The sequence below is a fragment of the Podarcis muralis genome, chromosome 9, assembly GCF_964188315.1.
Source record: "Podarcis muralis chromosome 9, rPodMur119.hap1.1, whole genome shotgun sequence".
Classification (NCBI taxonomy): domain Eukaryota; kingdom Metazoa; phylum Chordata; class Lepidosauria; order Squamata; family Lacertidae; genus Podarcis; species Podarcis muralis.
Window position 1 is genome coordinate 19,025,004 of NC_135663.1, and position 24,813 is coordinate 19,049,816.

Sequence of the window (24,813 nt, forward strand, 5' to 3'; positions counted from 1 at the left end):
CTTTAATCCTGTGCACACTTAAATGGTGTAATCTCCATGGAGCATAGCGGAATTTACCTCTGAGTAAAGATGCCTAGGAGCACATCCATAGCGTCATTCTTTTGCAGATATACTTCAACCACATGCTGGCCAATTCAGGTTGCATAAGCAAATTTGGGTGCTCTTCCTCAACACACCCATTTCCCAAATCAAATCAGAGTTATTGGGTTAAGGGACAGGAAAATGCATTGGAAAGTGTGGGATAACATGACACTGCGCAAGGCTTTCTCACACATTACACTGAACTCAGGCACAAGCTGCCTGTATGCATGTAAAAGGTTTTGTGTGTACACATGTTGTACAGTTCATCTGTTTGTGTACACAGATGGTAAACTCCTTGGACACTACATGTGAGTAACCCCATGAGTGTACAGTCTGCCTATTTGTGTACAGTGGGTACCTCGGGTTACATACGCTTCAGGTTACATACGCTTCAGGTTACAGACTTGGTTAACCCAGAAATATTGCTTCAGGTTAAGAACTTTGCTTCAGGATGAGAACAGAAATCGTGCTCCAGCGGCACGGCAGCAGCAGGAGGCCCCATTAGCTAAAGTGGTGCTTCAGGTTAAGAACAGTTTCAGGTTAAGTACGGACCTCTGGAACGAATTCAGTACTTAACCCGAGGTACCACTGTACATAGCTACACAGATAGTACACTCACTGAATGTGTTGTGTGAACACCCCTGCAACATCCCCACAAACAATCTGGAACGGATGCTTAATAAACTCCTGGAGTCATAATAAACTCCCTGCAAACAAATCAGGATGTCTGCACCCTAAACAAGTCCTCTGCAAGCAACCTGGGATTGACTCTCAGCCTGTTTTGAGGATCCACTTAACAGGGATAGGGAACCTGTGGCCCGGCAAACGATCTCGGACTCCAGCACCCATCATCTCTCATAATTGACTCTGCTGTCTGGAACTGACGGAAGTCGGTGCTTAAACACACCTGGGGATGCACACAAATTCCCCATCCCTGATACAAGCCAAAGTGGGTTCTAAAAGCCATCGAGTAAATTTCAATAAAGCAGTAAATTCGCTGCACGTGATGCATCGCGCGCAGGCGGCGCGTTCTCACCCACAACACGTAGCGTGCTCGATAACGTGTGAATGAAGGTTCAGCGCCTGCATTCTTCGGCGTGCGGAGAGGGGGGGGTGGAGAAGCGAGAAGAGCGAGGCAAAAAGAGCTGCCTCATATAATCCCTTCCCTTGAAAGCATTTGGCTCTCTACAATCACTAGTGGGAGCTGGAGAGGGCAAGGAAGCCAAGCCGAGCAGATCCGTCCTTGAGAGAGAATAGAGGCGAGAGCAGCTGGAGCAGCGGCTCCCTCAGCCCGGAGACGAGCAGCGGCGTCGAGAGGGGACGCCGGAGACGCCGCGCAGGGAGGAGAAGCAGCCTCTGGCGGCGCGAAGTGGGCGACGCCGCTCTCCCGCCTCCTCCCAGCCCAGGAAGGGAAGCCCGGCGTGACTCCGCTGCAGCCTGCCAGCAAGACTTCGGGTTTCCAGGAGTTGCGAGTGAGTTTGGGAGCAGCCCGGGGGCGGGAAAAGAGTTGAGCCGGGGTGGGGGTGCTGTGTATTGTTGAGGGACAAAACTCTCTCAGAGGTGGGGGGGGGGGGTGTTAATTTTTGCCGCGCTAGTTTCACCGCGTTTTACTTGGAGTCTGTCCGCGCGCCCCTCACCTTTTCCCGCCCCCTCCCAGTAGTCTCTGAGGCGCCTTTTCACTCCCGGCGAGGCGGGGGGGCTCCTGAGGGTGGCGGTGGGAAGCGCCTGGGCAGAATTGGGCGTGCGGGGGGGGGGGGAGAGGTGCCTGGAGGGAGAGGGGCAACGTATTCCTGCCCCCAAACCCTTCAGTTTGGGAAGGGTCCGAGTCCGCGGCGTCGGTTCCTTCATCGGTCTCCTCGGCAGAGCCCGGCCCTCCCCTCACTTTCCACGGGGTTCTGCCGGGGAAGCTTTCAGGGCTTCTGAACGCAGGAGACCGAGTCGAGCACCTCACGCTTCTCGTCCTTCTGCCGGTTGCTATATTAGAGGAGTCCGATAAAGAGCAGAAGACCGCCGAGGAGAACCCACAGCTGGAGGAGACTCCTTTGATTAGGGCCAACGAAGATGTCACAGAATAGTAGCAAGCTTCCAAGTGGAGCAGGACTCTACGTCAGGCGAGATGTTGAGACAAAGCAGGAGGGGACTGAGGAAAAATAAGCAAACCAAGCAGAAAAGTTTAGGCTGGGTGTTGTAGCCCTAAGGTCAACCTGTAGGACAACGTTAGCCCAGTGTTTCCCAACCGGTGTTCCGCGGCACACTAGTGTGCCGCGAGACGTTGCCTGGTGTGCTGCGAGATGTTGCCTGGAGGGAGGCGGGCGAGTCGGGCGGCGAGAGGCGGGGCGGCGAGGAGAGGCCGCCCAGCGCGGGGCTCTCACCGTCTGCCTGCCTGGCTGCCTGCGTGGCGCTGACGTCACGGGGCTGTAACGTGCCCCACATAGGCACACGCGGGGCGGCGAGCGAGCTCCCTCCCACATCCCATCGCAGCTCGCTTCGGCCGGCCTACTGGGCTGTCGCAGGCGGAAGGCCTGCGCATGCGCGAGGTTTTCGCGCCTTCGGGATTCCCTTCACGCCTTCCTCCTCCCGGGTCCTTGAGAGCGCGGGAAGCGGCAGCGCGAGACCGGCGTTGAGCCTGGTAGGTATTGCGCTTGCCAAGGCAGTCATTTGGGAAATGAAAACTTGCAAAGCAAGCAACCAGTTCAATCTGAAGTACGTGTATGCTTAATATCCTGTATCTGAAACCTGTTCTGCCCCCTCCCCCACACTTGGTGCCATTTTCATCTACACATGCAGCAGAGTAAGTTGACCCAGAATAGTACCAATTCAGATGGCAGATGGGAGAATGACAGTGCTGAATGCTTTCCCATGTAGAACAGTCCCTGCAAATAAAAACCTAGCATATTTGGAAGAGGGATGCTAGCCTAACCATTACCTTCTATGCTGTTACTATTTTTTTTTTTTTTTTTTACATAAGTAAAAAGTGACCTTTCCCCATCTGGCATGGTGGTGTGCCTCAAGATTTTTTTCATGAAACAAGTGTGCCTTTGCCCAAAAAAGGTTGGGAAACACTGCGTTAGCCTACCCTAGGTGAAAATGATTGTCTGTGGTTGCTTGCAGATGGCCCCTTGAGCACGCATCCTGCTTTGTTTGTGCAAAGGCTGCAAGCAGATTAGACAACGTTGGCTATTTATTGAGCACCCACTCTGGGTTGTATGCAGCTAAATTATGCTGGGAGTGGACTCCTTGAAATGAATGGACTGAAATTACTCCTGTCCATTAATTTCACTATATCTACTCTGAATAGGGCTAACATTGTATTACCTTTTCCAAAAAAAAAAAGTATCAGAGGGCTGTATCCAATGTTGCACCAATCAATCGTCAGCCCACAGTTTGCAGCACATTTTCCCGTTACTTTACTTATTGCAAAAAGTTTGATTTGGTGGAGAAACAGTTTTGCTGTGCAAGAATGTCAAACTGACCTTAATGCTCAATTTAAAATTGTCACCCCTGCTATCCCACAATGTATTTGCTATCCTACAATGGCCAACCAGATGCCTATAGGAAGACTCCAAGCACGTGGGCAGCTGCCCTCCCATCAATCAAAATCAATACAACTCTGGGGTTCTGCCCCCTCCCCCAACAAAAATCCTGGCTACACTGATGCCCAAGCAGGACATGAGAGCAACAGTCCTCTCCCATCGTTGAACTTGCAGTCACTGGGGGGAAGAGTAATGCTGGCACGATAACTGATTTTGTGTCACTGTTGCTGTTTCTTTAGTTTGGAGTAGCAATGGCCAACGCAATGATTGGGAACAGTCACCATGGAGATTGCAGGCATTGTGTGTGTTTGAAGCAGATACAGGCAAAACCATCTGGAAGTTCTGTAGCAGATTGATCTATCAATGTGATTAATTGCACACAACCACACATTTCTCTGTAGGATTAAAAAAAGAAACTAGAGCAAGACAACGTAGAAATGTTGGGGACAGGCGCACCTCCTCAGCTTGGTGGTGGAAACCCTTCAGCTGAGGAATGTTGGTGGTAGGAGTTAGGAGAGAGATGTATTCAGCCCACTGCTGAAAACTCCACATTTGTTTCTAATTTGACACCAGCTAAATTACTGGGGGGTGTGGTGTGGTGTGGTGTGGTGTGGTTATATCTAAGTTACAAAAGCCATGTGAACCAACATTGCACATTTGGCCTGTAGTTGGTCATTTCACTCGCGAAAGAAATTAGCCCCATGTGTGGTCTTTTGGAGTGAGGGCATTTTGAACGTTAAAGGCGAAAAAGGTTTCTATTCATTAAAAGTCAACTTCGCGATCAGTAGTCTAATACTTAGTATGGTACTGAGTGTCCTTTATCCAATAACTGTACTGGCAGCAACTGCAAACTCCTTGTTCTAACAGGTGTCCTCTGTCCACTATAATTTTCCATTCCTGCTGGTAAGATGACCCACCGGTTACTAGGAACTTTTATCAAGTTAACTAAGCCTCAGCAAGGATAGTAATCCATATGCTATTCATTACACCTGCATTTTTTTGCACTTTACTGTTGTAAAGATACATAGATACTTTCTGTCTTGACTCAATGACATCTGACTTTTTTGGACAATTATATCAGAGGACAGGTAGTGGATTTTGGTGGCTTCAATAAGCATTAATTATACAAGGTCCGCTCTTCTTGGAAGAACATGTAGGCAAAGGAAGAATTGATTCCATATTCATAGTTTCATGGAGATGAATCTGTGAGAAGGAATGCAGTCTGCAAACCATTGTAGACTGCTACAAATAAACCATTCTTGGCAAGAAGTGGCTAAGAGAAGATCTAGTATGCTTATTGGGATTTAAGAGAGGGGCTATAGCTCGTTCCTTAATCACAGGTTTTGCACACAGAATGTTCCAAGTTGAATTGTTGGCATTTCTAACTAACAGAGCAAGGAGAGATCTCTGCCTGAGACCTTGGAGATCCAATGTCAGTCAGCATTAGACAGTATTGGGACAGATGTGCCAATGGTCTTACTCAGTAACTGTGAACTTGGGCAAAGACAGACTTTGCAAAATAGATGAGATTCAGTTTGGACCCTGATTTTTCAGGTTTACAGCCTGCCTCAGTCCAAATCACTTTGGAGGTTGCCCGATTTGATGGGGTTCAGTACCTTTTTCTGACTAAAATGAAGCTCCATTTCCTTTTCCCCTCTACTATTGGGAAATAAAAACCAGCTGTAACTTCCCCTCTTTTGACAGCAGTGGATGAAATCTGCTGTTGTAGGAGCCTCTCTAGAGTCCAGAGTGGATAAAACCTGCCAAATTTTAGGAAAATGGGTCCTAGTTTGTTTGCCTCTCCCCACCCCCATGTGTGTGTGTTGATAGGCACATTTTGGTAAAGGGGGAAACTGTAACTGATTTGCTTCCTTCTCTATGTGATTTTTGTCTCTCTCTCTGTGGTCACTAATTCAGTGGCATTAGATGCGTGTCCCCTAGGTAGTGCTGCATGCAGAGATGCAAGTGAAGTGTTTTGACTTGAGTAGACTGGTGTCTTGCAACCTTCTGCCTGACTTCCCTGGCTCTGCATCTTCTTGGAGCAAGAGGACCTGGTGCAGGTGCAGGATGAGGCTGCTGGTGGTGTAGTGCCTTCTGCCGGCTCAGCTGCTTCCTGCAGTGTGAGCAGATAGAATAGCTTGTAAAGGTAAAGGTAAAGGTAAAGCGACCCTTGACAGTTAAGTCCAGTCGCAAATGACTCTGGGGTTGCAGCGCTCATCTCGCTTTATTGGCCGAGGGAGCCGGCGTACAGCTTCCGGGTCATGTGGCCAGCATGACTAAGCCACTTCTGGCAAACCAGAGCAGTGCACAGAAACACCGTTTACCTTCCCACTGGAGTGGTACATATTTATCTACTTGCACTTTTACGTGCTTTCGAACTGCTAGGTTGGCAGGAGCAGGGACCGAGCAACGGGAGCTCACCCCGTCGCGGGGATTCGAACTGCCGACCTTCTGATTGGCAAGTCCTAGGCTCTGTGGTTTAACCCACATCGCCACCCGCATCCCTAGAATAGCTTGTACCCACTGCCAACTCAAAGTAACCCTAGACTATGATCTGTACCTTGCTGCCACTGCTAGTGCTGCCAGTCTCAGAACACTGAGGCTGGGGTGAAGCTGCCACTGCTGCCTGGCATCACTGCTCCTGCCTTCAACAGTGTTGGTGCATTTGAGCATGAGGAGTAAGCCAAATGGCCAGTGTTGCTCCCAACTCTGCCATTGCCCCCAGTCATTGCTCCCTGGGGGCAACACATGGTTTGCTGCCAACATCATGTGCATGCCTCATGATCAGGCACAATAATGGATTGCTAACAATAGGGGGGGGGGGTCTGTGTAACAATGATGGTGATGAATGTCAAAGTGATGCCTTGCTTCTTACAACACTGCCTGTGCACACAATATTGTAGTGTAGTAATCGGCAGTACTGTGTGTGTGTGAGGGAGATAAACCCACACATGCAGTAAGGTGGCGGTGGTGATGATAAGATTTAATAAGGTAGATTTTTGCTTGTTTGATAAAAATAAATCCATTTGGGACAAACAAAGGTGTATGTGTCTTTCTTCACACAAAGATACTAATATTTAATAATATAAGGCAGATCACTGCTGAATAAAATCAGTGCACAGAGCGTGGGGGTTTTCTCACCAGGCTGGATGGTTAACAGCTGACTCCCTTTTCACTCTTTCAGAGGAGGCGGATGACAACAATAGGGGCAGTTCTGAGGCGGGCAATTGCAGTAAGTCATCTTCCCCAGCCTCCAAGATGTTCTGGTTGCTGAACTGCATTCCTGAACACCTAGATCATGTCTATATATCAGAAATCAGGGGTGTGCAATGGCCACAAGATTTGCCTTGTATCTGTAACATTTGGAAGCAGCCCATTGTGTTTCAGATCTGCTCTGATACAATTTATTATTTGCGTCCAAATCTGAATATCTGTTTCATCCCCATTGACTAAAAATGGCTATGACTCTTTTCCCCTTCACATAAGTGGATGAAATTTGCAGGCAGATGAACCCCTCCTGTGCAAATTAAGCCTGCCAAATTTCAGGTAGATCCATTCAGGGGATATTATGCAGGAAAACTTTGTTAAAAATGCAAAAAAGGGGGAAAGTCTCTTTTAGTTTCTGATGAAACTGAATGCAAATTGCACATGTGGTCACACTTTGGAGGAGATGAAGCCTATCACATTTCAGAAAGATAGGTGCTGTGGTTCTCCTACAAAGGCAGACATTACCACTTTGGAGTGGGTAGATAGAAATCACATTTCCACCCCCAATTTCTTTAGGGGGGCGGGCAGAATTGGTGCTGGGTTAGAAACCTGCCAAAGTTTGGAAAAGTCATACCTTTTTTTCTCACACCCGCCTTATTGAAGTTCCGCTCTGTGAAGAAAAGAGACAGCAAAAGCTATGGTTTTTAATTGTTTGTTAGGAAAAAGAATGCTTAGGACAGAAGCAGACCACCCCAAAAGTCTTTATTCTGCTGTTTACACGCTTTTCTCACAGACAAAACTCACTGGAGAATGATGACCCATGAGAAGAACAACTCTGTTTACTTCAAAATCCCTCCACCAAATCACAGTGATTGAAGTGCTCTTGTAAAACAATTAACAGTGATTATAAGCTGGGCTTGTATGTCAAAATGAAAGATTGTACCCTCTCTCCACCCTTTCCCTCTCATCTTCATCATCTCTTCTCTTAAGCTCTGGGAAATTCCTCAGTCAGCTTGTTTAATATCTCAGAAAATAAAATAAAAACTTGTCCAAGTCACAGAGTGACTTAGAAGCTTAGCGGTGACCCTGACACCTCCTTGAGACACCTTGCTAATGGTGCGATCTGACTTGGGAATGTGACATCATGACCCTAATCACCCTGATTTGCCTTATTTAGGGGCTACACAAAGTGCCACTGTGTTGGCCACTGTGGTGACAGGATGCTGCTCTAGATGGGGCTTTGACCTGGTCCAGGAGGGGCCTTCTTAAGTTCTTAGACCTTTCAGAAGTTGATATGGGACCTGCAACAAACTGCTGCAGAATGGAGTCCTGCTGTTCAGGATTCCAGCCATTCCATTTCACCATTAATATTTCGTCCCTCCTTGCAACCCTGTCCCAACTCCCTGGTATGGTCAGTCAGCATTTGTGTGGCATGTGCAAACCTTGTTGGGAAGGTTTGTTTGGTTCTCCACAGCCCTAAGATTTTCCAGAAATGTTTTTTTGTACTTCAGCAAACCCTGACATTCTCCAAAGCCTTCAGATATTTCCTTCTTTGGGGTGGTGAGTGGAGGTATGCCATTTTGGCTACATACACAACCACATTCACAGCCTGAACTTTGGAAATAAAAGGAATGACAGATTTGAAGATGCAGTGCAGTGTCTTAATCTGGTGGCCATTTTTTCCTTCTAAATTGCAACCAAATATTACTTCAACTCCTACTACTTATATCTCTTTTTCAATAATACTAACTGGATGCAAGCACCACTTGTGAGTGAAGCTCAGTTCCTTTGATTAGGTCAATGAATGCTGTGTTCTGCTAATCATCATCATCATCATCATCATCATCTATACCCTGCCACTCTGGGCAGTTCATAGCATATATCAGAGCATACTAACCTACAAAGTATTTGAAGACACAACAAAGCGGACTGGACTCCTTGGCTGGCTTTGAATAAACATTCACAAACTTTTTATTGATAATAATCAGCTAAATAGTTTGAGGATCTATACAACTTTGTAACATGCAGAAATCAGCATTCTCAGAAAAATCAAAGAATGGAACTGAGGGAAGTCGGGGTGGGTGGGTTTTGTGTGGGAGGGCGGGGGAGGGAGGAAAATGGGGGGGGGGGAAATAAGGATGATATGTTTCTGGATAGTATGTTTTGTTTTAATTCTGAGTAAAAAAAAATAATTTAAAAGAACATGCTAAAACACCATACATTAAAAATTTCCTGATACAGCACTGCCTTCAGATGTCTTCTAAAAGCCAGATAGTTGTTTATTTCCTTTACATCTGAAGGGAGGGTGTTTCAAGGGAGCCCCCCCCCCCCTACCGAGAAGGCCCTCTGCCTGGTTCCATGTAACATTGCTTCTCATAGTGAGGGAACAGCAGAAGACCCTTGGAGGAGAACTGTTTTACGCCATTTTATGCTTCTCTGATATATGTGCAACCGTGCACAAGTGCATCGCAGCAACCCAGAGGTGACCAGAAAAGGGGGTGTGGTGGCTGGGGTGGGGTGTAATGGGCGGAGTGAGTTCCCCCAATGCACATGGGGGTCAGGAACATAACCCTCATGCAAAACAGTTGTTGCCTGTAATGTGCATATCCTTCCATAGTATCACAAACACATATTTTAGACAAGGATCAGAACTGTGTGTGTTTTTTATTAAGGGGTAAAATAAATAGCTGATACAAGTGAATAATTCTGATTTAAATGAAACACGTTGAGGAGCAGATGGAAAACACATTCACTTCTACAATGCAGCATATTTATAGTCTGGTAGAACTTCACTACATTACGTTCATGAGGAAAGGGATTGAAAAGCTGTTCTTAAAGCTAATATTTGTAAAAAAAAAAAAAAAAAAAATTACTGTTCCTATTCCACAAGAAGGAAAAAGATTCCTTCTCTCCACGCCTGAATATTCAGATTATATTAAAACAGTGATTAGTAACCTATGTCTCCCTCCAAATGTTTTTGAACTACACATCCTATCAACCCCAGCCATCATTGAGAATGGTCAGAGCTGTATCCCAACATCTGGAGGGCCACAGGTTTCCCCATAGTCGTATCAGTTCTGAAACATCAATAGATTAGTGCAGTTGTCAGCCACATGCGCAACGCTATGACATCATCATCATTATTTGTGCATGTTAGGTTGAGCTTGTGAATACAGATGCCATCTGGCTTGTTCACATTTTGAAGCATGACAATAGAGGAAATTCTCAGCTGATTAATCTTTTGGGACCTGAATTTCGACCTGAATTTCACATTTTGCCAATTTTCTATGGCTTTTCTACCCAAAACTGATGGTCTAGGATTTTGATCTGATGCATACTTGTGTGTAGTCATGCAATGCAAACCTGTTTACTCACAAATAAACCTGTTGTGTTTAGTGGGGTGGGGCTTATTCTTCTGAAATAGTGTTTTCAATTGCAGCCCAAGTCCCATTGAACTTTAAATTCTAATTAAAAATTCACAGGATCAGAATGGAAAGCATGCAATTATTTTCAGTTTAATACAGAGCGAACCAAAAGTGAGAAAGGAAGGATCCAGATCATATTCAATGTTGTTATTTTGCAGATGATAATATGTCTTGAGCTTCCATTCTATATGTGGTCAAGTAGCTCAGTACTGTACTTTTCTGTAGGGTGTAAGTGGTCAGCTGCTTCATCGCTGGTGATGAATTTATGAAGTCTGCTCTTATATCCGATCCCTTCCGAAAGGGGATTAATTGACAGTGTAGGCCAGGTGGAGTTTTCCATTGTGGAAATAGGTTCACTTTGTTGCAAGCAGATCCGCATCAACTAGGCTTTAAAATGTGAAAGTTACTCCCTGGCATAATATTTTGCTCAAGGAAACCCTCCTTTCATTTGTCAGCTAGCTCAGCAGCCTAGTGACATCACAAGTCACTTGAGCTTTGCCCTTGTGCCTAACCATAATGTCATTACAAGCTCCTTGATGTGTGCAGTATCAGGTGACCTGATTTGGATCTCATGAAATAATAAGGGGACACATCATGGAAAACATTAGTTGAACCAGGTTAAAGCTTGCATGAGAGCCCACTATGAATCTCCTGAGCAAATGGTAATTTGTGGGGATTTTCTGGATCCCTTCCTTGCAACCTCAGTTTAGCCTAGCTATGAAGCATGTCATTTTAAAAGAAGACAACAGTGGTTCTTCTTTTGAAATCTTCTTTACTGCAGGTTGTTGCCTTATATTCTGGACTGTTGTGGCATGAAACAGCAGCAGCAAGTTACATGAAATTTATTGACTCAGGTAAATAAGGCTTGCCATTTTTTTATCTGTATTGCTGCTGTGAATTTCAGATGTTTAAAGCATGAAGTATTGGCCCTGTTTCTTCTGTGAATAGAGCTATTGAACCATTGAGTCACTGTCTGGGTGAGTTCATGGAGAAGTATTAGGTGGAAAATGTAGTAATAGCTTGAAAAGTGGTTTTTACAAATTACATCATCCTCCTTCTCAGTGGTCCAGGTCAGATATACACATTTAGAGTGTACGGTGCTGAAAGTTGGGCGGGAGTGAGAAAGCTTCCTTTGTGTTTTTCTTCTAACATTAGCACACTCTGTATTTGGAGATTTATACTTAACCTTAGCATGGCTTGGATGCAACAGATGTCTTATTAAATTAAATAGATATGCTGTTTTCCCATTATATGGGGATGGTGGTTGAAGCAGCTTTAAGCTCCTTAAAGGAAGTACTGGAAGATGTATACCATATATACATACTTAATTTTGTTTGTATGCCGCCTTTCCACAGTTCAAACCATGCTCAAGGCAGCTTACAATATGAAAAGAATACATAGCTACAATATAACAAAACTAGTAATAAACAATGAATAAAACATTAAAGTATACACAACCAAACTAAACAATGTCCACATAAATCGCAACAAGGTCAATAATAAAAATGGAAGAAACTGCAGCAACGTCAACAACTCCCCAGTCCCATGTAATGTGTTTGGAGACATGAGTCACCCCAACACCAGAGAAGACAGGGTAGAGAAGTGATTTCCTAGCGCTTGTATTGTATATTTGGAGACATAGGAGGACACGGGTGTCAATCTAGCAGACACACCCAGTTCTGTAAATGTGATTTGAACTTAACTAGGTTAAAGTCTTCCTTCTTTTTCTTATGGAAGGTAGCAATAACATCAGCCTTGTGACATGGCTTATTTATTCCAAATGGGTCCTAGATGTTAGAAAAAGGCTACGCTCAGCTTTCCCAGGCACCAGGTGTTGGCAAGGAAGGCAGCTGATCAATCACAGCTATTATTTGTCAATCCATATGCATTGTTGCTTAGGACAATAGGTGCATCAGTGTATCCTTGCACAAGTTTCTGTCCCCTGGAGGAATGAAAGCTTTTCCTGTTAATGTTTGCAAAGGCAATATTTCATAATTTTATTTCCCCGCAAAGATTTTGTATTCTCCCCACTCACTCTCTGCTGCTGATACGCTGCCTGATCCTTTGACCTGATTTTCAAAGGTGAAACCATTACAAATTGTGAGGAGTCAGCACCTTTTGAAAAGTTAGGGAACTGCAAAGAGTTTGTTCTCCGTTGAGTCCTCTTTGAAAGAAGGATTAAAACCCAAGCTGACAGATTGTGTCTAAAGCAGATCTAGGAATGGGATGACAGGGATCTTGTGACTGAATGGCAAAGGCGCATTGTTGTTTAGTTTTATGGCATTCATGAAGATGGGAGAGGCTGTGAACATCCATGCTTTTGCTATGGCTGACTCATGTCAGATGTTAGCTGTTCAGCTTATTGGGAAGAATTGCCTTGCAAATGCTCCTGGCATAAGGATCTTCTTCAAGAAGTATGCTTCCTCCTGTGGTGCAATGGGTCAGTGCATCCAGCTGTTAACCAGAAGGTTGGTGGTTTGAGCTCACACAGGGGTGCCAACTTGAATAAAATATTGTGGGGACCCAGGAGGTTGGAGATGACCCTCAGGGTGCCTTCCAACTCTCATTTTGTGATTCTGTGTTGCAATGTGTGATACTATTAAACATTTGAATTAATTATCGGTACTTTTGCTGTATCTAAGCAAAGGATGCCGAGTGGTATGGAGATATGCACCAGCACATTTATTGAGTGATTATATTTTCTCGATCTCAGGAGTCTCTGTTTTCCTGTAGAAGATTTTTTTTTTTTTAACAAATCCACACTGTATGTCTTGTAATCGAATATGACTCTGCTTGAATCAGTGAATTTGTGGGTATGGGTGTGATCAGTATGTTTTGTTTCACCTGACTCACTAATGCCAGATATTCCAAAAGCAAAGGGCATTTGTATGACTGTACTGCAGCTAAGCAGGCAAGTTTAGAGCAATGGTGGTTATGGGGAGAAGGAAAGGAATTTAATGAAAATCAGAACCCCTACCTCTTGACTTCCCCTAATGATAGCCAACTCATTTCCTGCTCTGAAGTTAGTAGCAAAGAGATCTCTTGGAAGGTAAGAGGCAAAGACCTCCCACCCCCTCACCTGATCTTTGGGGTATGTGGAGCAAAAGGTTCACTGACTCTTACTATACCAGTGTAGTACAAAGGGTTGGAATTGGGCGTACCACGGGATGCTTCAAAGGCCCACTGTAACATGTTTGTACAACACTTTGAGGATAAAGCTGTTCACCTTTAGAATTATCTTGATGACATCTCCTGGTGACATGTCCAATATTACAACTTTGTGGAATCAAATTCAGCTGATGCAGCCTGACGACATGGAAAATGTACATGCACTAATGTGCCCAGCTATGTGCCCTCTTGTACCCTGGGGGTGCTTCTGACACGATGGTCTTATGCAGTATATAAATTATTGCATTAAATATCACTGGAAGCCTAAGTGGCATCAGTGTTTAGGAGCTCTTTTCTCCCAGTTTAGGTTGGTGTGACAGCCATAGTCATTCCTAGATTGGAATAGCTTTTTTATGGAAGTCCAGGCATTGGTAACCTCTAGACTAGAGTACTGCAATACGCTCTATGAAGCCCTGGAAGCCACAGCTAGTGTAAAATGCGTCAGCAAGGTGGTTGAAGGGGATGCCCTATCAGCAGCATGTAACATTTGTGCTAAAAGAGATGCACTGATTGTCAACACATTACTGCACCAAATTTAAGGTTGTGCTATTGCCATTTCAAGCCCTGAACAAATTGGGACCAGGTTTTCTTTGGAAATGTCTCATCTGTCTGGTTACTTTAATCCTCTGGAGAGACACTCTTAGCAGTATGGGGGACACCTTCAGGTTTTTATCTGATATCTGCCTATTATAGTGATGTGTACACCTTTTTTCCATATTCCAATTAAAGGTTGCATGTGTAGCCAATCTGGAATCATAGAATTGTAGGGTTGGAAGGCACCCTGAGGGTTGTCTAGTCCAACCCCTTGCAATGCAGGAATATGCAGTTGTCCAGAATGGGGATCGAACCTGCAACCTTGGTGTTATCAGCACCATGCTCTAACCAGCTGAGCTATATTTACACTGTCTGCCTTGCATGCAGATTCTGGGCTGATTTCAGGGTGCTAGTCTTGACCTATAAATCCCCAAATGACTCAGGATCCAGATGTCTGAAGCAGCCACTCCCTGTCTCAGCCTGCCAGTGTCTTTAGATCTGGGAGGGAGGCCCTTCTCCTTGTTCCACAACTGGGAGAGGTCCATTATGTGTTGACAAGGATAGGGTTTTCTCTGCATTGGGGCCCTGTTTATAGAATGCCGTTTCCCAGAAGCATGAGTGGAACTGACATTTTTTTTCATTCCAGAACCGGGTAGAGACCCATTTGTTTGCCTGGGAATTTGTGGGAGATTAGTATTAGTGTTGCTACTTCAAAGTAGGGAGATGTTATTGTGTCACATTTTTGCTTTACCTTTACAGATTGAGTGTGAACTGTTGTGGTGGTTTTATTGTAATATACTCTGCAGTGGGATTGTATGATGAAGGGAAAGCTAGAGAAATTCTTACAAAATAAATAAACAACAAACAAGTAGTTCCTCGACCACACCTGCTCATTTATGAGAATAAAAACCTTGCTTTATTTAAAAAGGAAATGGAAAATTAAAGGCTGTTAAATTCTGCACAATAATCAGTTTCTGTCTTGGGAGACCTGTTTGACAATACGGTTAGATCCCTAGCCAATGGTACCATCAAACAATACTTCAATCTTCATTGCAACTTTAAAGGGTTTGATACTGCTTTTGTTTTCTCATGATGTGACTTTTCTTTGTGGAATCTGTTCAGGTGTCCTAGTTAGGGAACTTGTTTGTTTTTAACAAAAAAGTACTAGGTTTAAGACTGCCTTTAGTGAAGGTGTGTCTTGCTTATCTTGCTGTTGTTTTAGCAGTTCATTTGAGAAACTCCTTTAATCTATTACAAAAGGTTGTGCTGCGTTTGTTGTTTCAGTGGATTCATATTATTTGTATTGAGAATGGTCCCGTCCCCCCCATCTGTCACCCAGTTTGACAAGCCTAATTTTTTGGTGGTCTCCTATTTTTTAAAAAACATAATTATTATTTAACAACTATCGTTTAAAATCCAGCCAAAGTTAAACACAACAAAATCCCGTTGATTTAAGTCTTTCTCCCATTGAATCAGTGACATTGTAAAGGGATCATGCCCTTTTATATAAAAATAAAATAAAATAAATTGTCCAGTAGCACCTTAGAGACCAACTAAGTTTGTTCTTGGTATGAGCTTTCGTGTGCATGCACACTTCTTTTTATTTTTTGGTATATTTCTACTGCGTCAGACCAACACGGCTACCTACCTGAATCTATGCCATTTTTATTTTATAGTTTAGGATTGATTCAGATAACTTACCTTTCCATCTTGCCTGTCTTTCTGAGGCCATTAAATGGATGGATCTGCATAAATCTGAGCTATCATTTGAAGGCATCCACAACCACAGCAGCTTACATTTCTTACATTTCTCCTATCACTCATAGATGATTTAAAAAACTTAACCATTGAAAACTTGCACCATTCCTTTGCATCCAGCCAGTCCATGACAGCAGAGCTGTCTTGGTAGAGAATTGCACAGGGCCACTTTGTGAACCAATGGGACCCGCAGATAGATTGGATTAGTAGCAGTATGAAAAAGGACTGCCATAATTGTACTGCTCATTTTGGCCTCACATGGAAATGCCAGACCATAAATTCAGAGTGTGCTTGGGATTCTTGTTGACAGCCTCAATGTTACCCGTGGACAATTGCATGGGAGCCACTAAGTATTTGACTGCTATTAGCACCACCATATGACTATTACCCTCTTATATCCCAAGCTGGCATCTCTGTTGCTTAAGTCTTTCATTTGCCCGCCTCACTGTTCACATATGCTTTTACTTAAGCATTTTTTCTTGACAGATTTAGTTGCCTCTGCTCTGGCTAAGTGGGCACTTTCTAGTGCCATTTGCCCCCCAGTGAGAGACGTGGTGGTATAGAAGGAATGTGAGTGAGGCAGCTGGTGGCCTTTGGTGCTGACAAGAGGAGAGGCGCCGGCAGCCAGGGAACTGATTTATTAGTAAGGCCAGCATCCTTTTCCAGAGCCAGGAGAGAAGATTTCTGATGTGGTTTCCAGCATCACCCAAATTAATTGGCGTGTGTGTGCGCGTGCGCTCACATCATCTGCATACCAGTGGCTGAAAAGGACGCTGAGTGCTATATGCAGATCTTCAGTAATTTCACTGAATTGGTAGTGAGTCACTGGCACTTTTTAGCCCAGCTTTGAAGCCAAATAATTGCTGGTTTTAATATGTATTCCATTGCCAGCTTTTGTTACTTCAAACAGCCCCTACACTACTTGGGTCTCCCTGTTGCACAGTCAGTGCTTGAAGTGTGGTAGTTTGGGGACACCATTGCAGTTCTCTTCAGGTGGACCTAAAACTACCCCACTTTCTCCAATGCATGTTATTGAGCCTGGCCCAACCAGAATGAAACCATTCCAGTTCCCATCCCCTTGCACTGCATGGCCTCCATGACTTGTGCAGTCACAAGAGTTGCTAGTTCCTTTGCTGGATGTAGATGTCACCCATTGCCTCCACTGACACTTTGCTTTGGCAAGGCTCGAGACTGAGGCTCTGCACCTTTTGCACCTGGCACAAGCTCAGGGATGGCTCCAAAGCCTTGTTTTGGCTTGAGAGGACATTGCTTTGCTGCCCACTTCACGTGTTGGATTGTCCTTATTTGCCCACTGTCGGGGCAATGTGGGTTTTATGGATTGCCAGTTTCATTTGGAATCTTGTAGGAATTTTTGTTCTTTAGGTTCCCCCCTCCATCTGCGCTGCACAGACTTTGGAGGGATGTGGCACTGGGGCCTTCATTTCTCTCTTGGTTAATGTCATGCAGGGCTGGATAAAAATAGGGGCAAAGAGCTTTCTGCTTGATGAAGGTGTGCTTCCTCATGCCTTCTTGTCAGTACCACAAGGCTTTAGAGTGGGGATGTGAGTTAATGGGCAGGGAGGTCCTAAGCCATGGAAGCTCACCCCCAAAATTTGAGGTGTAGGTATATGATCCTATGCCTAAAATTTATAGGATCCTACACAGTCTAAGTTGTTGTTACCTGCTTGCAGAGCCTTCGAATATATTAAATAAAATGTGTGGCTATTTTACAGTACTTCTGTTACACCCTCTCTCTTTTTTGTGTGTGTGTGGGTAGGCGTCTGGGGGCTTCCAATGAGAAACAGGAATGTGAGAGCAGGAAGCTGGACTAGGTGGGCCTTCTGCCTGATCCATGCAGCCCTCAACAGGAAAAAAAAGGTTCACCACCTCAGTTGTATAGCCTTTTTGTATGAACTGATATCACCTATATTTAAGCTGGCACATTTCAAGGGTAGAAGTACTTGCAAAAATAGAGTTATAACACTAAATTGCTTTCCATCTCCAATATCCAGTTCTTCAAGTGTATATGTTCAACAGCGGAGTTGAATATATGTGTCTTTGTTTCTATTACTTAGCATTACAGTTTATGCAATGTGGAAACTATTTTTTAGCCCATGTACCTAAGCAGTGAACCTTCTCTTTGATCCAAATAGAATTTTCTCCCTTGACCGAATGGAAGACTCCAAAATGTTTTACTTGGCTGCAGGGAATATATATATCAAACAGGACTCCCTTACCCTGGTCTTCAGTAAAGAAATAGTACTGTAAATATCCCCAGTCGTAGACTCTTAGAATTGGAAGCGACCAACCTCCTGCTATGCAGGAATCTTAGCTAAAGCATCCATGACAGATGGCCATCCAACCTCTGCTTAAAAAGCTCCAAGGAAGGAGAGTCCACTACCTCCTGAAGGAGGCTGTTCCACTGTCATACAGCTCAGAAAGTTTTTCCTGATGTTTATTCAGAATCTCATTTAACTTGGAAGCCACTGGTTCGAGTCCTACCCTCCAAAGCAGGTGAAAACAAGCTTGTTCCATCTTCCATGTGACAGCCCTTCAAATATTTGAAGATGGCTATCATATCTCCTCTGAGTCCCGTCTTTTCCAGGCTCAACATACATAGCTCCTTCAACCATTCCTCATAAAGCTTGGCTTCTAGACCCTTGATCATCTTGGTCGCCCTCCTTTGCATATGTTCCAGCTTGTCAACATCCTTCCTTAGCTCCTTATGCAGCCACACCAGTTTCTTTAGGTGCCTCCCACTTTTCTTTCTTGTTGGAATTGTCTGCATTTTTACCATCAATATCTCACATTTACAAAATTCCCATCTATCTTGGACTCCCTTCTCTTTGAGTATTTCTGGCCATGGGACTCCACACAGTAGTTCCTTAAGCTTTTTGAAATCAGCCTTCTTAAAGTCCAGAGTACATATACAACTTCACTTAGCTTTCCTTTGCCTGTGTATAATGAAATCCAAGAGGACATGATCACTTCCTTCCAAGGTTAGTTTCACTTCATCAATCAGTTCAGAGGTGGTTTTAGCTTAGCACAACTAGTGCGGTGGCACTGGGTGCTGTGTTGCAGGGGGCACCACAACAATGCCAGGAGGGTGCCAAATTTTAGCGTTATGCAGGGCACCACTGAAATTTGAGAGCCCAAAGTCCCCCACTGATCAGTTCCTCCCTGTTGGTGAGGACCAGGCTCAAGCGAGATGACCCCCTTATTGTTTCTTCCACCTTCTGGGAAATGAAATTGTCAGAGAGGCAATTGAGGAACTTGTTGGACCTTACATTCTTGGCAGATTACAGGTAGGTAGCAATGTTGGTCTGCCGTAGTTGAAACAAAATAAAAAAAAATCCTTCCAGTAGTACCTTAGAGACCAACTAAGTTTGTTATTGGTATGAGCTTTCATGTGCAGGCACACTTCTTCAGATACCAAATGAAAGCTCATACCAAGAACAAACTTAGTTGGTCTCTAAGGTGCTACTGGAAGGAATTTTTTTATTTTGTTTCGATTCTTGGCAAAGTTTGAGTAAATTCCCCCAACCATGTGCTATGTATCCTGATCCTGTCTACACCATACATTTAAAGCACATCTCCCCCAAATGTGTTGCACTTATTCTTTGCTGTGTATGGGTCTCTTTTCCTCCCCAAGAAGCTAAAAATAATATATTTGCAGTTACCAAATCACAATTTTGTGGTACTATTTATCTTATTCAAAATGGGTTTTTCAAGCCTAACACAATGCTTCTGTTACTCACACACCAATTCACTTCCTGAGATAAACACAAAATAAAGTATCTGAATAGAGCTGATAAATTAAACATATGCTCTCCTCGTGGTGAAGTTAATTCTGTTGCAAGAGGAGCACAACAGTTCTTGCATAATGAATGCTACAGAGATCATGGTTCAGGTTGATTCCAAGTCATTCTCTTGGTACACTTACCACTGCATTCTGTGTATGCCTACTCAAGGTAAACACCAAGTAAGTGAACATAGGGTTGCAGAATTAACATTCCAGTTTATTCAGAAGGTTTATCAGTCCATTAACACAACTCATATGTCTACTGGTGCAGCAGCTAGCCAATGTTTGATCCTGGACTAAACTGTCTTATGCATGCGGTGGGCTTGTGTTCAGTTTTGAAGCATGCAACACTCCCCTCCTCACCCCAGCCACTCTCCTGTGCTTTACACACCTGCTTCTAAACTGGAATTTTCTTTTTTTCAAATAACGTCTTCTCGGAAGCAAGTTCCATGGTGCATACTCCCAGGTGAGTGGGGTTAGCACTGCAGCTTTCAGTGCCTGGTGGGCTCTACAGAGTGGTGCAGCCATTGTTGGATCTGCAAATCTGCTTCTGGTGCCAGCCAGGTTGGAAGGTAGGGCAGGAGTCGTCTAACAGCTGTGCCACCTAAGAGCTGATTTGGTTTCCTGGTGGGCTCAGTGCTGTTACGTGATAGCAGTGGGGATCCTGTGAGTGGAAATGGGAAGTTCATGCTGGCATCAGTCTGCAGGCAGAAGTTGGCAGGACTGGGTGGAGGGACAGCTCAGCCCAATCCAGCCCCACTCCTAGCCTAGGGCCAAAGGGGTCTTGATTGCAGCATACTTGAAGAAAAGAGTAATATATATATATATTAAGTAAAAATAATAAAATGAGCATCTGTGTATCTGGCTTGCCACCCTGACTATAAAATGTTTTTAAAAATAGGAAGAAAGGGAATGCTGTGGTGACTGGCTTCAGCCTTCTGGGTGGCCATCTTCCCCCCACCCTTGGAGCTGTCTATTTCTGTCTTTCCAAATGAATAAATAGTATCACGATCTCTATTGTGTGCATGTTCCTGTTTGCATTGTTACGTCACAAGTTACTTCTCAAAGCATGGGCTTCTGCAGGGTGAAGTCAGATGCTCTGTGGCAACATATATCTTTGGGGTCCTAGATTGTTGCTGAACAGAAGCACATTTCAGAACCAAACCAGATATTTCTTTTAACATGAGTCAGGCTTAAAAAAGAGAGAAAAAAGAATACCAAGCAGCCCCTTCCCATGATTTTGCACCAGGACCATAGCACTTTAGGAGAGGTGCCTAAATCTCTCCCTCCCCACTAGCAACAAAAATTTCCATCTGTGGGTGTGACAATTAGCCTCAGGGGAGAAAAACAGCTCTTATTGGCACCAGGGAGAGAGATTTTCATTGGGTTTTGACTTAATAGTTTGAGGATTAAAGTATATATTTGTAGCTTTCTTTCTATAGCTTTCTCCCAGAAATCTGCTTTATTCTGTAGTAAGTATCCATTTATGTGCTTTTTTAAAAAAAATGCATGGCTGCAGCTAATAAGATGTACAGGGTTGTAGTCTGTTTGAGAAGCAAAGAGCTGGTAGTTGTATTAAAGTATCTTATAACTAATATTAATGCCAAGAACGATTCTGAAAGTTGATAAGCAAGATTTATTGCAACCTTGCTGAAATTGTTCTAATACCCCAAATAACAAAAAGCGGAGCTATATCAGAATTTGAGAGCAACAACAGAAGAGATTGTATACAAAATAGTATTAGAATATTAAAATTGTAAATGTTAACTGAATTGCAGATGAGTTTATCTCTAATGGAAATATTTTGCCTTCTCTGATATTATAATGATGGTGTATAATATTATCATTCCTGTGTTTGACCACCGTCTGTCTGCAGCAGTATTTCCTTTCAAAGAAAGCGCACAGCCTTTAGGAGAGAATTCTGTAAATCAATGAGGCCCTGATTTGTGGTAGACCACCACACTAATCTGTCTGAGCAAAATGCATATTAGCCACTTTTGTGCATGAAAGGTCTTAATTTCTATTTAAACAGTTTTTAAATTACTGAAGCAATACGTACAGGAGAAAGATGCATAAATTTCAATGGCTGTGATTTTTGGCTGCAGTTTCTTAAGGAAAACAAAAAAGGGATTTTCTTTTCCTTGTCTCTTACTTCCCTCCATTTCAGTTAGCTCAGCATTGGTGGCCTGTTTTAAAGTTAACTTCAGGACTCAATATTGTATGTTACACATAAGTCAAGAGACACAATTGTATTTATTCTGTAGTGAATGATGTGGTTATTTTTGTGGTGCCCTTTGTTCCAGGAACCTCCAACTTGAGTTCTGCGTGTTGTTTTGTTTCTAAAAATGAGAATAACTGCTTTATGAATGCAGTTTTAGAAAAATGCAGGCCACATTCCTTACCAACTCAAGTTCAGCAACTGCCATGTTAGTATTGAAAACCTGCAGAAGAATTGCGTGCAGGAGAATCCTGGCAGTCTCAGTGCTCTTGTATGTTGTGTCATCTGAACTCACTGTGGTGAACAGCTGTTGTACACATGCTCTGTTTAAGTATCCAGGACCCAAACCATAATTTTAGCCACACTCATGAATTTGCATATGCTTGCTGGGATTGATGGCATTATAGTTTGAAAGCATGCCATGTCAACCAAAATGCTTTTGAACCTTTTTATACATTTCAAAAAATTTTTAGCAGTATGGAACGGAGAGCTGTTGTACTACTGTACAAGAAATGCGGTAACCTAGACTCATTAGTCGTTAACATAGTCGTTAATGGGACTCTTAGTTGTGGGACTCTTCAGACTATGAGAAAGAAATGTTCTTTGAAGACTACCTGACATATTTCATTTTAGCCTCCCCCATCAGCTTTCTCTGTTGCATTCTGCTTTAAGACACAGACTAAAACTTAGCTCCACCCCAGTTTATTTAATAACTTCTTTCTGTTTACTATTCTCTTGATTGTGTAGTTACCAACTTAGTAAGCTGCTCTGACCTCGTTGGAGGAAGAACAGGATATAAGAGAAATAACTAAAATAATATTTGGCACTGAGGTACTAAAAGTCCACCCAGGAGACTTGGGAAAGCTTAATTTTGAATCTGTTCAAGGTCAATTTATTAGACAGAGTGTTTTTGTCAGTGTTCAGAAAACTACAAAAAAAACCTTCATAGATTCCTTTGGAATAAGAACTTGAGGGGTGGGGGGGAGACAACTTTTTGCACTTCATCCCCTCCCCCCCCCCAAAAAAAACCTGTATTTTAAGACTTGGAAATAAATTGGAAGGGACAAAGTAATTCAGGCTGACAAGCAGTGTCAAAATGATATTCTTCAAATTAAGGTGGGCCATTTTATTAAATTATGAGCACATGTTAGGTTTTTGGAAGTACCAAATATTTTGGCTTGGCCGTACTGACATTCCCGACAGCGTTTTCAGGTTATAAATAGGAGCGTTTGAGGAAAGAGAAAAAGATACACGCCCATTCAATTTTCAAGAAATACACTGGGCTGATCCCGTCTATAGACCAGTAGTGACTAATTTGAGAAGAAATCAAAGGGCATGTCCTTTTAAAACTGAAATTGTTTTGGAGAAATAATCTCTAAGATTAAACAATGGTTAGTTAACTTAGAGGTGGTTGTTCTTGACCAGAGCCAATGACTCTCGTTGTCTCCTCTACTAAAACTTTTCAGTGTAGTTTCCAGATTCTGTTTTAAATGTTTGGGGTTTTTTTTTATATACAGATTCTAAGCAAGAGAATAAATTGCTTGGACTAAAATAAAACTTTAGATCTCATGTTTAGTTTCTGTAAAAGGGACGCATGCTCTTTTTAATGGACTATTTATTCATGCATTTTAATTAAACTCTGCCCTTTTTACCTGACAAGACTTAAGGTTGGCTTACAGATAAAAACAAGAATTGCTAGAAACATAGAAAAAAAGAATGAAACATCAATAGAATTAAAACTATATACATATATAAAATCTGTTAAAACGGACAAATAATTGCAATAAAAATAAAAACAGCACGGCACCAGGAAAGGAGTTCCAGATTCTGAAAGCAGCCACCAAGAATATCCTCTTCCACATCCCCACTTAAACATGCCTATGAGGGTGGTGGGACTGAGAGAAGGGCCTCCCCTGAAGATCCCAAAACCTGAGCAGGTTCATATGAGGGAATATAATCTTTCGGATAGCTTGGATTGTCAGTGTTTGTAAAAAAAAAAAAAAGAAGAAGAAAGGGTTCTGACCTCCCTTTGTCTCCTCAGCCTGGTTCTCAGACCCTTGTTGGCATAAAAGAGTCCACAAGAATATCCGTGCAGAGTGCTTTCTGCTTTTATTCTTAAAAGCCTTTGTGCAAAAGCGACCGACCAACTGTACATACATCAACACTACCAGCTTTCAACCCAACCCAACCCAACACAACAAACATTTCTCACTCTATATATACAACCCGGTGCAGGCCGCTGACTCATGCTGACCCAGCTTTTTTAAGCATTAAAGAAACAGCGGCCATTTTAGCCGTGACATGGATTTAAGCTGTGTAGGGATCAGGCCTTTGGTATGGCAGCATCCACTCTTTTTGGACTCCCTTGCATTGCATATCAGAGAGTTGTCTTCTTTGCTGGCTTTTTGGCGCTTACAAAAGTCAATGTTCCTCTTTCAACCAGCTGTCATGCTTTAAAGAGTGGGGTAGGAGCAGTGATTTGCATGGTTCTCATCAACTGAGGAGACTGCTTGCAAGTGAGAGCTCTCCTACGGGGTGGGGCTGTGGCTGTGGCTACTGCCTCAGCCCAGATGGTGATGTAGCCTTAGCAATGAGACCTGAGTCCAACCATTCCAACTCTTTCTCTCTCTGCCTTCAACTCACCCAGCTCCACTGTTTAGCCAGGTGCCTCTTTGGCTACCCTGGGATCTTAGTTCTCAGGAAACAGAGCAAGAACTGGCCCAGCTAACTTTTCCTCCATTACAGAGACACCTGGTAACAGCTGAGCAAGTCCCTCTTCTCCATCACTAACTGAATGTTCCCAACACCACTGCCCAGACATTGGAATCTTCCTCCTTTCATAGATCCTGCCATTCCCATTCTGTTCCTGGCTGGTGTCATGGGGCCAATAACGCAAGGCTTCTAAAATCTCTATCCCAGTTGGTATCTGTCTTGCATTTGAATTGGTTTTATGTATTTGCAGTTGTTGTTTTGTACCACTTTTAAATTTATAGTTGTTATTTAATTTTTGATTTATGCAGTTTATGCTTCAGTTTATGCTGAAGGATGTCTCACAGGAAGCGATTCACAAATGAAATAATAATTGCA

At 43.4% G+C, this 24,813-nt stretch overlaps 1 protein-coding gene across 2 annotated transcripts in view; it reads left to right on the plus strand.

Annotated features, from left to right (window-relative positions):
* The first annotated feature begins 1,225 nt into the window (after positions 1–1,225).
* The window catches only part of BMPR1B (bone morphogenetic protein receptor type 1B), a 253,196-nt gene continuing 229,608 nt past the window's right edge, over positions 1,226–24,813 (plus strand). For both annotated transcript variants that reach the window (XM_077933848.1, XM_077933851.1), the window contains exon 1: positions 1,226–1,553. The gene's annotated coding sequence lies outside the window, so the exon portion shown is untranslated. The remainder of the gene's footprint in view (positions 1,554–24,813) is intronic.